General features: G+C 40.4%; 1 long non-coding RNA gene across 2 annotated transcripts in view; it reads left to right on the top strand.

Annotated features, from left to right (window-relative positions):
- Positions 1–15,405, top strand: part of LOC131752094 (uncharacterized) — a 223,494-nt gene that overhangs the window by 114,456 nt on the left and 93,633 nt on the right. For both annotated transcript variants that reach the window (XR_010839763.1, XR_010839764.1), the window contains exons 3-4: positions 2,099–2,225; positions 9,492–9,569. This is a non-coding gene — a long non-coding RNA (uncharacterized lncRNA). The remainder of the gene's footprint in view (positions 1–2,098; positions 2,226–9,491; positions 9,570–15,405) is intronic.

Raw genomic sequence — 15,405 nt, 5'->3', positions numbered from 1 at the left:
GAAAACTTCTCCAAATTAAATGAACCAGGGACCCATCATCTTTTTTGGTGGGGCAGAGGCACCAATTAATATCAAGTGAATTGCACTTCAGGAAAGCCTGGTCTACAGGCTGGGGAAATAGAGGGTTTTGCTTAGCGTCCACAGAGAGGGGGTTCCTGAAGCTTCTCCTTTTGTCCTTGGTGGCTTCAACCACCTAGGAGTTCTTCCTAGGGAACCCACTCCTCTGCATTATTCTAGTTAGGGTAGCTTTGCTTTTTATTGCATTAGGAGGAAAAAAAATCTACAAGCTGAAACATGGTTGAGTCAAATTCCCATATAGAGGAAAAAAATTCAGAACTTAGAATGAGTCTGTTTCTAATCCCCAGCCCCATATTTTCTTCCTACAGAACGAGCCAGAAGTGGTGACAAAGTTGCATCCTCTTGGCCATAGTAAATGATTCAGGAATGGGTAGTTCACCCATTAACCAATCAAGTCCCAATAAAGCTTATCTTGGGACTTTTGGTTGAGCAACTTATAGGCAAGTATTGTCTTTTCCACTGCACTTGTGAGGATGTGAGCCTGTTGACATTCATCTTGTCATGAGGGAGAACCTGATAAAGGAATCACCCAAGGGACAGGGAGAGATTGGATCCCCATGAGTCATTTGTGTGCCTGGATCCAACCAAGCCTGAAGTCTGTGCTATTTGTTTATGCCAAGATTAGTGGCATTTTCTGTTATTTGAAACTTGAACCTCATCAGAGATCTCTTGGAACTAAACATCTCAGATGACAAGAATTCATTTCTCTCTCTTCTTTTTAAATGGAAGTGTAATTGATTTACAATGTTTCAGGTGTATAGCAAAGTGATTCAGTTACATATACCTGTTATATATATTATATATCATATATACATAAAATATATATACATATAAATTCTTTTTTGTATTCTTTTCCTTTATAGGTTATTATAAGATATTGAATATAGTTCCCTGTGCTATACAGTAGGTCTTGTTGTTTATCTATTTTTTTGTTTGTTTATCTGTTTTATATATCGTAGTGTATATCTCTTAGAATCAAATTCCTAATTTATCCCTCTCCTCTCCCTTTTCCCTTTGGTAACCATAAGTTTATTTTCTGTCTGTCAGTCTATTTCTGTTTTGTAAATAAGTTTATTTGTATCATTTTTTTAGATTCCACATATAAGTGATATCACATGATATTTGTCTTTCTCTGTCTGACTTGCTTCACTTAGTATGATAATCTTTAGGTCCATCCATGTTGCTGCAAATGCTTTATTCTTTTTAATGGCTGAGTAATATCCCATTGTATATATATATACATCTTCTTTATCCATTCCTCTGTTAATGGACATTTAGGTTGCTTCCATGTCTTGCCACGATGAACACTGGGGTGCGTGTATGTTTTCAAATTAGAGTTTTCTCCAGATATATGCCCAGGAATGGGATTGCAGGATCACTCTATTTTTAGTTTTTTAAGGAACCTCCATACTGTTCTTCATAGTGGCTGCACCAATTTACATTCCTACCAACAGTGTAGGAGGGTTCCAACAAGAATTCATTTCACCACATCTTCCTAGCTTACTCCACCCTTAAAACCAGAGCAAGCAATATTAAAGAAATGAAGTTATAATAATCATCATTAATTAATAATAATTAACTTTTTTTTCCTAGAAGATACATGAAAATTTATCTAGTCCAAAGCCCCATTTGATTCTTCAGATTTAAATTCTGCCTGCCTCTCATTTTACTTTCTGGTCCTGGACTGACTGCAGACCAAATCTAATCCCACCTCCATAGAAGTTTCCAAATTTTTGAAAATAGCTAAGATGTCTCTCTTACATACCAAAACACATCCCCCGCCTTTCCTAGTAGAGCCAGTTTGGGTTTTCCTCACTGTTGCACTATGAACATACCCTAGATGGCTCATGAATTTCTTTCATCTCGGGTTGCTTTCATGTGTGAAGCCTAAGGCAATGTATGCCCATTGTAGAATATTTAGAAAAGCAAGAAGAAAATGAAAACTCACCAGCGATCGAGCTGCCAAGAGATGGCTGTTGTTGACATTTTGGGTGACCATTCCTTCATTTTTCTTTTCAAGTATGTAGATGAGCACACGTATGGCTGTGCTGGACCTTTGCCTCCTTTCCCTTCTCTTCTCGTTGCCTGGGAGGCTGGCCTTCAGTGGACCACACCTGCAGTGTATCTTCTGTGCCCGCCAATTCCAGGTGAGTTTGGACAATGGGGTGCTCTGGGCATAGATCTTGCAGAGGAGAGAGGTCAAGGTGCTTATATCTCTCTTTCCTCCTGGGAAGTTGTCTGGGGCAGTTCACTGCCCCTTCCAGGGCTCCAGAGTTGCTTCTGCCCTTGACCTTCTCTACTAGCTCTGGCTATCCTCATGGTTACATTCTCCCACCCCTTCATCCATAAATTCTCCTGTAGGTGTCCTATTTGAATGTGCCATCTGTTTCCAGTAGGGATTTTGACTGATAACAATTGTATTTTACAAATATGAAACATACTGTACAGAGTGATTTATAATCTGCTGTGTCATTTCTTGAAAACCTCTCTTTATAGTGTTTAACATTCCTCTACAACATTATTATAAACAGCTAAGTAGGTTTTATTTTTTTTTAACAAATGTACCATAGTTTATTTAAATCTTGAGAATTAGAGAATTAATTTTTTCTCCAATTAATTTTTTTCCTATTACTTTGGAAGTACTTTGATGAATATCCTTGTAGGTAAATATTTACATGTATTCATCATTACTTCCTTAGGATAGATTTGTAGAAATAAAATTTCTGGATCAATAGACATGAACATTTGGAAAATGTTCTTTGTAAGTTGTCAGATTGCCTCCCAAAAAGTTTTATAGCAATTTATACTGTTTCCAATTGTGCATAGGAAGACTGTTTCTCATACTCTTTCCACTGTTTAATATTACAGTGAAATAATACTGTTTCCAGTATAATAGGTGGTCTCTGTCTCTTTTAATATGTAGTGCTTAGGAGTGAGCACAGACCCTAGGATGGAGAGGAGTGGATTTATCACATTCTTCCTCCTGAGCATAAAACCTTTATTGATATATACTAAGATGATAGTCACTGTGGTGGGAAGAATAATGGCCCTCTAAAGATGTCTATGTCCTAATACGTGGAACCTGTGAGTATATTACCTCACATGGAAAAAGGGACTTCGCGGATGTGATTAAATTAAGAATCTTGACAAGGGGAGATTATCCCGGATTATCCAAGTGGGCCCAATGTCATCATAAGAGTCCCTATCACAGAGAAAAAGGTGATGTGATGATGGAAGCAGAAGGAGGCTGGAAGACATTATAATACTGGCTTTGAAAAGCTGGAGGAAGGGGCCAAGGAATGCATGTGACCTCTAGGTGCTGGAAAATGCAAGAGTGGACTCACCCCTGAAGTCTCTGAAGGGTATGCAGCCCTGCTACCACCTTGATTTTAGACTTCTGACCTCTGCATTTGTATTGTTTTAATTCACTGAATTTGTGGTAATTTGTCGAAGCAGCAGTAGGAAACTAGTATGGTCATTTTCTTGTTTGCTCTTGGTTCACGTTGAGAAGAACATCTGCTAAATCCCATGACCAAATGTGTATATACATATTTATTTATTTGTTTGGTATGTTCTACTGTGCAGTAGAACATATCAGTCCTCTCTTCCATCATGCCCTTGGTTCCAGGACCTCAGTGTGAACTTGCTTTGTCTCTGTGTTTGAAGTAGGGGCATGAGAGCAGTCACATAGACATGATGTTGGAACCTACCCGCAGGGAGCCGGGTAGAGAGTGTTTAGGGAAATGGCACCCCACTCTCTCCGTGGCAGGAAGAAGCCCTTTGTAGATCCTCTCAATTTTATGCCTAAAGCATTCTTTTCAAATCCTATAATCTGAGTTCCTTTCCCACACTTTCATTTTTCTTTTCCATACTTTACCACTTTTTCCAATTGATCATCAGAATATAGTAAAATAATAGAGCTCCTTATACTTGTGGAAGGATTTTCCCTTACCAAGTGCTTTCACGTAAATGATCTCACTGAATATTCCCAGCACTGTGCTTGGCAAGTAGTAGGTGTTCAGTTAACAACAATGCCCACCCTGCTCTTCCCCACAAAGAAAGGTACTTTTACCTTCAGGGTTTCCATCAATATGAGCACCCACATACACAGTCACACCCACAGATATGGGTGTACACCCATGGGTCTTCTCACTTATACTTGCACATTCTGTGTTACTCCTGTGGGCTCAGTTAGTACAATATTTTATTTTATTTAAAAAAATGTATGCATTTATTTATTTAATTTTGGCTGCGTTGGGTCTTCATTGCTGCGCGTGGGCTTTCTCTAGTTGTGGCGAGCAGGGGCTATTCTTCGTTGTGGTGCGCGGGCTTCTCATTGCGGTGGCTTCTCTTGTTGTGGAGCATAGGCTCTAGGTGCATGGACTTCAGTAGTTGTGGCTCTCGGGGTCTAGAGTGCAGGCTCCATAGTTGTGGCCCATGGGCTTTGTTGCTCTGCGGCATGTGGGATCTTCCTGGACCAGGGCTCGAACCCGTGTCCCTTGCATTGGCAGGCGGACTCTCAACCACTGCGCCACCAGGGAAGTCCTGTCAGTTAGTACAGTATTTTAGAAGTGACATCTTTATTTATGCTACCAAGAGAGCCATCCCCCTTTTGTAAACCCCTGGACAGAAAGAGATCCAGGAAGTCCCAAGTCCATTGGTGTCCTGAAAAAGGAAATCACAAACTCTTTCACCAGGACATGTGCAGCTGGTGCATCCCCTGCCAGGGCTCAGGTTCAGTTTGAGTTCTCCTTGATGGTGGAGGAAGCAGGAGAGGGTCTAGAGGAACAGAGTCCAGAACCTGGTCCCTCTGCTGGCTGCCCCGCAGCTGATGCTGAACACTCTCCAAGGCTCCTTCCTGCTCCTATGGCTTCTGACTTGAACTTAGAGGCGACACCCATAGCACCTGAGTTCCCAAAGGAACTCAGTACCAAAAGGAATGACTGGAAACTGCAATCTACCATCTCAGCTTGCCTGGGAAGTCTCCTAGAAAACTGAATGTTTTGAGTTTGGAACATTGGACCTTTCGTTACTGCTGGCTCCAGAGGGCTTAATCCAGATCTGGCTTCCCCATGGACTCTCAGTAAGTATCCATCAGTAGATGTATAGGTTACAACACCCCATTACTTTCAATGTTCTGTCTTGAAACAGCTTTGTTAGTGACGTCCAGAACGCTGTTCTCTGGTTTTATTTTTATTGGAGTTTAGGAATCAGGCGATGACGCTCTCTGGTCCCCAGGGGCCTAGAAAGGCAACTCCTTAAGCATTTCTCACAGGCTCTGCTCCATGTGAGACCCAGGCAAACACACAGTGTGGAGACCCACCCCCACGTGATACAGGTTTCCCTGGGGCCCAGTCACCCCACAGGCTCTCGGCCAAGGTGTGAGCTTTCAGAGGTGTAGAGGGAAGCTGATTGCAGAGTTTTCTGATGCTCTTAACTGCTGAATTGGGCTGCATTGTTTAGGGAAGAAGCTTGTAGTTAAGTAAGAGCCACGTACAATGTATTCCTAACACATACGATTTATGCTGGAGAAGCCGTGTGGTGAAGTGGGAAGAGTTCTGATTTTGGGTTAGGAAGACCTGCGTCTAAATGTTGTTGCCTCTCCGTACTAGCTGTGTGATCCTGAGCAGTATACTCTGTGTTTCAGTGTCCTCACCAGTAATTATAAAATCTCACAGGGTTTTTGGGAGCCTGGAATGAAATATGCATCTGAAACCATGTTGTATCTGAGTTTTGGTTCCTACTAAGTTTTGATTTTTGCTGGTGGGCATATCCTGCTTTACGTAGTTCCAAAATGGAGCACCTAGTAGAGTGCTAGCATGCAAGGACACAGTAAGCACTTACTGACCCAAGAAAATTCCAGATTAGTGAAAAACTGAAATTAGGATGGGTTGTTTGCTTTTAAAATAATTTACTTCTGTGTTCCTTTTGATACCCAAATCTTTTAGAGAACAGTGACTGACCAGTAGAAATATATGTAATTTTTTAAGGTAAGAAATTCATTGTTTTTTAGAAATCACAACATAATACAAACTTTAAAAAACTGAAAAATACCATGTATATTATGATAACTTAATATTGGTATTAGTCAGCTATCTGATAAGTCTCTACAATAATTTCTCCTACATTTTTGGCAGCGTAGTCTTTGATCACCTGTTCCTGTGACAATGATTTTGCAGTATTAGTTTTTATAGAGGGGATGGAAAATATAATTCACTTATTCTTCTAGCATCATTGCATCATTGATAGTTTAGAAAAATTGTTTTTACTTTGCTGTTAATTACTGGAAATGTCTTCTCATATATGTGTTAAATGCTATAAATTTCCCTGTAAACACTGCTTTTGCTGTATCCCACAAATTTTGATAAGTTGTTTTTTCATTTTATGGCTGCTTTTACTAGGTCTTCTTTTTCTTTTGTTTTTTGGCCATCCCTTTATGTTTTGTAAAGGTTATCCTGCTTGAGATTTGTTGCAATTCCTGTGTCTGAAATTTAATGTCTTTAAACAAGTGTGGAAAATTCCGACCCATTATTTTCTTGTGAAATATTGCTTTTACCCCATTTTCTCTGATGTAAATATTTGTTAAACTTCTTGCTCTATCTGCCATGTCTCTTAATGTTAGGTTCACAATTTCCAAACATGTTTCTCAGTGTTGCATTTTAGATAATTTATTTGTATCTATCTTTCCATTCTCTAATTTTCCATTTGGCTGTGTCTCCTTTTCTGTTGAGGTTTTAATTTCAATTGCCATGGTTTTCATTTCCAAAAGTTCTTTTTTTTCAATTTTGCTTGGTCTTTTAAAAAGTCTTTTACTTCTTGTTTGTGTTTCAAATTTCTCCTTTATTCCTTTAAATATAAAATTTATACTCTGTCTGAAATATTTGTGAGTCTGATTCAGCTATTATTGTGTCTGCTGATATTCACATAATGCTTTGTTTCTACATGTCTTTTGTTATGTTTGGCTGTGAGTTGTTAATTTTCCTTGGAACACAGATAGGTAATCTAAAAGTTTCTAGTAGCTATATTAAAAAAGTAAAAAGAAACAAGTGAAATAATTTTGCTAATATATTTTATTTAACCAAATATGTCAACAATATTATCACTTTAATAGGTAGTCAATATAAAAATTATTGAGATATTTATATTCTTTTTTTTGTATACAGTCTGAAAAATCCAGTGTGTATTTTATACTTCCAGCACATCTCAATTCAGACATTAACTTTACCAGAAACACTTGATCTATATTTAGAGTTCACAAAATTTACAGTTGAAAAAGTAGATTCACATACTCAAGATGTTTCAAAAGGGTTTTCTGATAATTAAACTGAATATCAGTCTTTAAATTTAGATTTAGTAAAATAGAGTAAAAAAATTTAACTCCTCAATAGCATTGGCCATATTTCAAGGGATTAACTGCTACATGTGGCTAGTGGCTATTGTATTGGACCATGTAGTCTTAAAACAATTAAATTTTGCTCTTGACATTCCAGTTCAGACATGCTTTCTAGGGTGCAGTCTTTGGCAAATACTGAGGAATAGTTGTATGGGTTAGACTTGTGGTTCTCAGGTCTGGGGATCTATTAAAAATATCATGTATGGGTCCTCTTGGACTAAAGGAAATGAATTTCTGCAGGTGGGATCTGGGCATGAGTATTGTTTTTTAAAACCTTCCATATGATTCTAATGTACAGCCCCAGCTGGATGCTCTGGAAGATGAATTTAGGGCTAATATTGCAATATGATGCTTCTTATTGTCTGAGCAACCTATGGAAACATGGAAAGGAATAAATTGGCATAGAAGGCTCTGGTATTTTTTTTTTTTAATGCCTCTGTCAGAACTAAAATCTTTTTAAATTTAGATTTTGTTAGTATTCTTACCAAGTAGGAGAACTCTATCAATACGTTTTCAGTTGCTTTATAACTTTAGAAATAAAAAATATTTAGCCTTTTAGTCAACATTAAGTTGATGTGTTCTTGTGGCTTTTCCCAAGAACGTGCTGTTGCTATTTTATTTAAGAGTGTTTAGAGAAGCTTTCCATTCTGTATAAATACATCTACCTATACTTATTTGTGAACTGTAAGATCCTAGTGAGATCTTACATGCCAAAATTATAGCACAGCTGCTATACACAACCTATATTGACATAATAGTTATCACTCCATCATGACTCACCACTGTTGATGAGCCAAACTGGTTTTAGCAACATGTCTGACCTAACTTCAGTGACATCATTGTGGCTGAGCCAGTTTGGGTGAATTTCTTGAAGATCTTCCTGTTCCATGTCTGAATTTGCCAATTGGTTGTTTAGATACCTGTCCTAGTTTTCATAGTTGGGCATTTGTATTACTTAATTAATTTACTATTCTTATTTCCAGAAACCTAATGATATTTTTTCATTTCACTAATGAAATTTTTTCATTTCACTTATTCAATCAACAAAATTTTATGGTGCAGCTACCTGGCTCCAGGCACTATGTTAAGTCTGATTGGCAATTAGGCTTCATCTCGTGTGCCAAACCTAATCGTTAATTGCATGGTGTTGAATAGCATTATGAATTTCCGCCTAGGCTTAGTGGGAAAGAAAGCCATGGAAAATTAGTCATGTCTGCCATAGACATAGGAGGAGAGAGTGGGGTCCCATATGCAAGATTTTTAACACCCTGTGCTAGAAACTGGGGATATAAAATAATTAACATTTGTTCCAGCAGGGAAGACAGACAAAAAAATAAGAAAATCATGTGATAATTTGTATGATATTGGTTTCTAGAAAGTTGTATCGAAACATAGAGGAGGTAGCAACTAATATAGCCTGGGAGGGTGCAGCGATGGTGGTGGGGGAGATCAGGGGAATGTGAAGAAATTGTCACAAAGATAATATTTCAAGGGAATAAGGAAGGATTTGTAGGAATTCAGCAGAAAATAAGGAAGGGCATTCTTTCCATGTGTGCATTTTCATCCTTTGATAGGTTACTATCAAAGTAAATGGGATTGACTAATGTTATCAGTGAAGTTTAGATACATTAAAAAGTATCGTACCTAATATAAACAATGAAATCTGATAAACTGAGAACACTGAACAGTTGGGAACAGTTAGGCACATAGTAGGTGATAAATATTTGCTGAATTAATGAATAAATATATTTTATAGTCATATTCATATATTTAGCATAAGTAACCGAGATCCTACCTTATGCACCCTTTTACATGCAACTTGTAAACATATCATATGTATTTTCTACATCACAAGTATTCTTTAACGTAATTTTTAAATACTTACCATATCACTGTAGCTAGTGCTTATGCAAAAATTTGCTACACGACTACTCCCCTGTTCCTAGGTGGTTTAAATCCTTTGCTGTTTGGAAGACTGTCTTGAATCTTTTCTTCATGTTCTCTTTTCCTGTGTTCCCAGAAGCAGTCTTGTTGGATTAAAAGGCATGAATAGTTGGGTTCTTGATCCACGTGTCAAACTGTGGAGCTTCATTTTGAGGTGGGATTGCTTCTTCTTGTCACCTGGTCTGGTAAGGGGCATGCTGTTAGTTTTGGGGAGGCACAGACCACACAGGAATAGCTAAAGGGCCTATGGTGAGCCCCTAGGTGTACTAGGGCTAGTGACTGGGGGTCTGGCCTTGGGGCCATGAGATGAGTGACGGGCAAATAGGGGGCAGGGTAGAATGTGGCTTTGGGTGGGAATGACTTAGTGGTGAGCTGCTGTGCTCATCCAGAAGTGGCTTTGTGCTTGCGATAGATCCCAGACATCTTAGAGTATTGAAAAGAGCATGGATGTGGTTCAGAGCACCTTGGTTCAATCCTGCCCTTTCACTGACCAGCTCTGTGACTCTGAGCAGGTGACAATCTCTGTGAACCCTAGTGCCCTCCCTGTAAAATGGAGGTAATAACACCTGTGTGGGTGAAGATTACTTCGTAACAATTGACCTTGACTATCTGAATAAAATCTCCAGTCACCCTCCTGTTTTGGTCCATTCCAACTGCTATAAAAAATATCATAGACCAGATAGCTTATAAATAATAGAAATTTATTTCTCAGTGTTCTGCAGGCTGGAAGTTCGAGGTCAGGGTGCCAGTATGGTAGCGTTCTGGTGAAGGGCTTGTTCTGGTGAAGGACATTTTCTGGTTTGCAGACTGCCAACTTCATGCTATGTCCTCATGTGGTGGAAGGGAGCTAGGGAGTTCTGTTGGGTCTCTTTTATAAGGGCACCAATCCTATTTGTGAGGGCTCCACCCTCATGATCTTATCACCACCTAAAGGTCCCACCACCTAATACCATCATATTGGGCTTCAGAGTTTCAACATGTAAATTTGGGAGGACACAAACATTCAGACCATAGCCCTTCTTAAGGAAGACCTACCTCCAATTCCTGAGTTTGAAGATGAGTTTTGAGCCTGAATTTTCTATGTAGTACAATCCCTTTAGTTGCAGATTCAAGCATCTCAGAAGAGATACCAAAGATTCTGTGTCCAGACTTCTCCCTCTTTCTTTGTCTCAGGGGAGAAGAGATGTTTCTACACCTCCTTTGCATGTCCTGACAGGACCTTGGGGAGCAGGGTGTAGGGAGGGCAGCAGGTCTGGCCAGTGTTTGCATGGGAAGCTCAGGATCTACAAGTGAACGTGGCCAGTTGATCTCCCATGAGTGCCAGCACAGTTATGAAGCCAGGAGACTTGTTGATTAAACTGGAGAACTGCTATTTTTAGTGGCAAGCTGTCATCCAGCCCTTTTGAAAAAGGAGAGAAACCACTCAGCCAGGATCTAAAAATACTTAGGGACTGACAACCAGCTCTGGCCAGAACTTGGGTCTCAACCTGGTTGGGATATACTGAGTAGGCGAAGACATAGTATATCAGCAGGACCTTGCAAGATCACAGAGCCCAAGGCTCAAACAAACACTTTTTTTTTTTTGTATCTATGGCACTTTAATTATTATTTATTATAATTAAAATAAAATTTGTAAATATTTTATATTAAGAATAATAATGATAAATGCTGCTTATAGAATATTTCCAACATGGTGTACGCTGTTCTAAGCCATTGTGCTCATTATTTGATTGAGCCCCACAATATCCCTGTGGAGTGGATAATATTGTCATTGCCATTTACAGATGAGAAAACTGGACCTTAGACATGAGGAATCTGGGTCAGTCTAGTTAGCCTGAAGATAGTCTAGTATGTGGAATGGCCTGGCTTGGCCTTTGATTTCCATCCCTCCTCTTTGACTGCTTTGGGTTGCTTGATATTGTTTTTCTAGTTGTTCACAAGCTGCTCTCTTTCCACATCTCCAGGGAAAATCTTGGTCGTTGGACCTCTTGGGAAAAATTCTCAGTGGTGACTTGACTTTGGGTCTCCTTGTGGAATTTATGCGTCATGTTCGGTTGAGCACAGTGGTCTGGTTTAATGATGCCTGTTTCAATTTGCATAGAGACGACACTCCCCTTCCACTGACACAAATGTTAGCTGAGTTACTTGTAGTGTTGCTCGTGGATTGACTCAGTGCCAACAGGCACCATTCCCTGTGGATATGTTTATAGGCTTTATCTTTTTTGAGGCAATTTATTTTCTCCTTCTGTACATTGGGCCCTAGGCATGGTGGAAGCCTCAAAGGCTTTAGGGCAATACCAACATGGGTTCGAGTCTAACTCATTAGAGTCCCCATGTGACATAGCTACTAAGTAGGCATGTCCATTTTTGTCCTTCTACATTTGTATTTCAGAGATTCTTGGGAGGGACAGAAGATGTTGGGTGGATGAATTTCAGGCTGCCATCTTGAACCAGAAGCCGGTACCTCCTAATCCAATTTATATTTCTGTGGTTCTGATACTTTTCACTTAACAGTTTCTGTTTTATGGTTTTCTTTGTAGCCACCTCAAATTCTATGTGGCAGGGGCTTGGGCACAAGTTAATAAATAAGTACCACAAACAAACAAACAAACACAAAAATGGTGACAATGCTTCCTTAGTCTGAAAAGACTGCCTGCCGCATCCATGCTACTTTTCTAGCAGGGGAAGAGAGGGAGGAAGGAAGAAAGGGAGAAATACTTCACTAATGTTTGTGACAGCAGTAAGTCGAAGCCCCCTTCTCAGTGTCTCCGTGTGAGTAAGAGCTGAGAAGGTATATGAGCAGACATAAAACAAGATGGAGCAATTGAGGTGGCAGATGGCATGCCAAATGGACTGCCTCTTGCCCTGTTGGTTTTTGCCTTTTTCTAGTGTATGGCTAGAGCCCTTGTTGACAGTGGCTTCAGCTGGTTAATCTTGTAATCTTTTGGATTACATTTTGTCTAGGGGATACTGACTTAACAAACCCAGAGGAATCAATGGTCATTCTCTGCAAATCAGCCCAGATGAATTCTTCATTAGCTGCTTCCCTCATTGTGGACCCATTGGCAGATCCTGAACAATGGGGGCCCAGTTAGAGACAACCCCCATCAGGGAGGGGCTGGAGCTGAGAGGAGCAGGTGTATTTTCCTTGGGTCCAGCTGGAAAACACACCACAGGGCTGCCCTCTTTGGAATGTACATTGCTGTCTGAATTTTGCCATCTATAAATGCCTCCTTGGACTAGCCCTCGCCCACTCTGAATCCTTGCTTCTCAGAACTGTTTATAAACTAAGTGCCTCAGAGGTGGGCCCTGGGTGATAGCTCAGCAGAACAGGACAGAAGCTAGGCTGGCCTGTTCTTCTAGAAAGAAGAGACGGGCACAGCACAGAAGTCCAAAACCAAGCTCTCTGAAGTGTTCGCCAAGAAAAGGGAAAGAATGCAGACATCTTTCATAACCCCCAGATGTGTCAGTAGTCATAAAAATTCCTGTTTCTGGGTGACTTTTAGGGTTTTTTTCCCCACGAAGGAGGAGAAATCGCCCCACCCCGCCAAAAGTTTAATCTTAAATAGGTGATGTATCAACTGACCTCTTTCTTATAGCAACCTATAAGGCCAAAACCTAAAAACACTGATTAATTCAGGACATTTAGGCAGCTTATGAATATTAGAGTAGTTGGAAATACCCACAAAGCAATAGTCTAGCACTTGGAATATCTGTTCTCTGAGCATCTTCAAGGGCCTTCTGTAAGATAAGGCCAATGGGTAGCAACGTGGCAAGTCAGTGATGACTCTGGTACTGCTGATCACATCTCTGGCTCCGGTATTCCTTTTTTAAAAAGTCCTTTTGTTTCATTCAAATGCTCAAACTGTGTTTAGGAGTGACAGTGTGCCAAGGAGAGGGAGCCTGCATTCCTAGCTCTAAGGCAGATGTAGCTTCCAAGTGTCCAGCCTGCTGCCATCAAGGAGTTGAGAGATACAGCCAGTCACCATTGCTGTTATTCTAGGGTCTCAGAGAATTCCACTGGTGGCCACACCATCTGTGCAGAGCCCAAGCCAGTAGCCTGGCAGTTGGCCTCCGTGCCTCCCTTGCCCCATCCTCTCCCATCCCAGCAGTTGTGTCCAGTTGATGCTACTTATCCAAGGTCTCAGGATTCATTCTGGTCCCTGTCTTCCTCATTGCAGCTCCTTGAGCTCAGGCTCCCATCATATCTCACCAGATGGTGGGTCTCCCACCACCAAGCTCGCTTGCCTCCCATACATTTTGCACAAGGCACATGGTGTGGATTTTCTGGGACTCACAGCAGCTCCTAGCATCACCGACTCTAACCCCTTCAGGGGTTGCTTTGATGCTTGCAAATTCCGAACCTGATGTATGTGGACCTTCATGATCTGGACTCTTTTGGCTTTTTTATCTCTGGACAGCCCAGGCCTCCAATCACCTCTCCCTTCCCCACCCCTCTAGTCGTTTTGAACTACTTTCAGCCACTCACTAGCTGGGGGATCTTGGGGAAGTCAGTTAACCTTTCCGTTCCTCAGCTTCCTTATTTGTAAGCTGGGGATAATTGGGGTTGCTGGGGGTTGTTGAGGATAAAATAAATTAATACAGGCACCGTGCTATGATCAGAGCCAGGCACTGGCTGTGCCACCTTGTCTTGCTTCCTTGTTGCAGAAACATCGTTGGATGGACGTACAGATTATCACGCTAAGTGAAATAAGTCAGACAGAGAAAGACAAATTTCATATGGTATCACTTATGTGTGCAATCTAAAAACATGATACAAATGAACTTATTTACAAAACAGAAACAGACTCGCAGACATAGAAAACAAAATTATGGTTACCAAAGGGGAAAGGGAGGGAAGGGATAAATTGGGAGTTTGGGACTAACAGATACACACTATTATATATAAAATAGATGAACAACAGGGCTTACTGTATAGCACAGGGAATTATATTCAATATCTTGTACCTATAATAGAAAAGAATTTGAGAAAGAATATATATGTATATACATATATACATATATATGTGTAACTGAGTCATTTTTTTGTACACCTGAAACACTGAAAATCAACTACAGTTCAAAAAAAACCCAATAAAACTGTTTTTAAACTGTGTAAAATCTAGGCACATTAGAATGCAAGCATATTGTTTTTCTGTAACCTGAGTAGTATGAATAAATATCTCTATTAAAAAAAAAAGTTCTACCTTAAACTACTTCTCACTTTCTTTAGCTCCCTCCCACTCACCCTGGAGGTCTCAGCTAAATAGTCAATGCCATGATAGCTAATTATCACCCAGAAACCCCCATCCCAAACTGGGCAGGGTCCCCTGCAAGGTGCTTTTGTAGTGTAGTGATCAGCACTTCTGGAGAATGGGCCCCATATACATTGTGTCATAATCATCTGCATCCCAGTCTTTCAGCAGACTGAAAGCTTTCTGAGGGCTGGGACTCTCTCAGGTACCTGTGGCCTCTTGGTAAATAAATATTTTCTAATATATATTAAAAAAATAGAGCAAAATAGGCTCGGTAGGAGAGACCAGGTCAGCCTCCAGGTGGATGCTTGTAGACCCTGAGAGGGTCGTATTTCTTGTCATTAATGGATAAATGGTTAATTCTCTTTTAATGAGCCAAAGGAAAAACAAATTTACCAAGTTGACATTTAGCAAAAGCCATTTCGACAGCTAGAGATGTTCCTGGTTCTGGAACTCAGAATGACCTTACACTTTAAAATGTCAGTGCAAGTTTGCTGGGCTGATTAGGTTTGCCTTTTAGCTCTTGCCTCTAACCCTCTTCCCTGCCCATTTCTTGCCTCAGCTGGGCTTTCCTCCAACACAGTCCAACTTTAGCTAGAATGCCAGGCTCCCTGCTCTCCCCTCAGCCCGAGTTTCTCCTGGGCGCTGAGAACAGCTGGGGAAATAGACTTTGTATTTAGGTCTCATGTGGTTGTGACTGGACACAGGGTGGTGTCCTGGGGAGGAGGCATCTTT

This window comes from Kogia breviceps, chromosome 3 (assembly GCF_026419965.1).
Source record: "Kogia breviceps isolate mKogBre1 chromosome 3, mKogBre1 haplotype 1, whole genome shotgun sequence".
Lineage (NCBI taxonomy): Eukaryota > Metazoa > Chordata > Mammalia > Artiodactyla > Physeteridae > Kogia > Kogia breviceps.
This window is presented reverse-complemented; position numbering and strand designations above follow the sequence as displayed.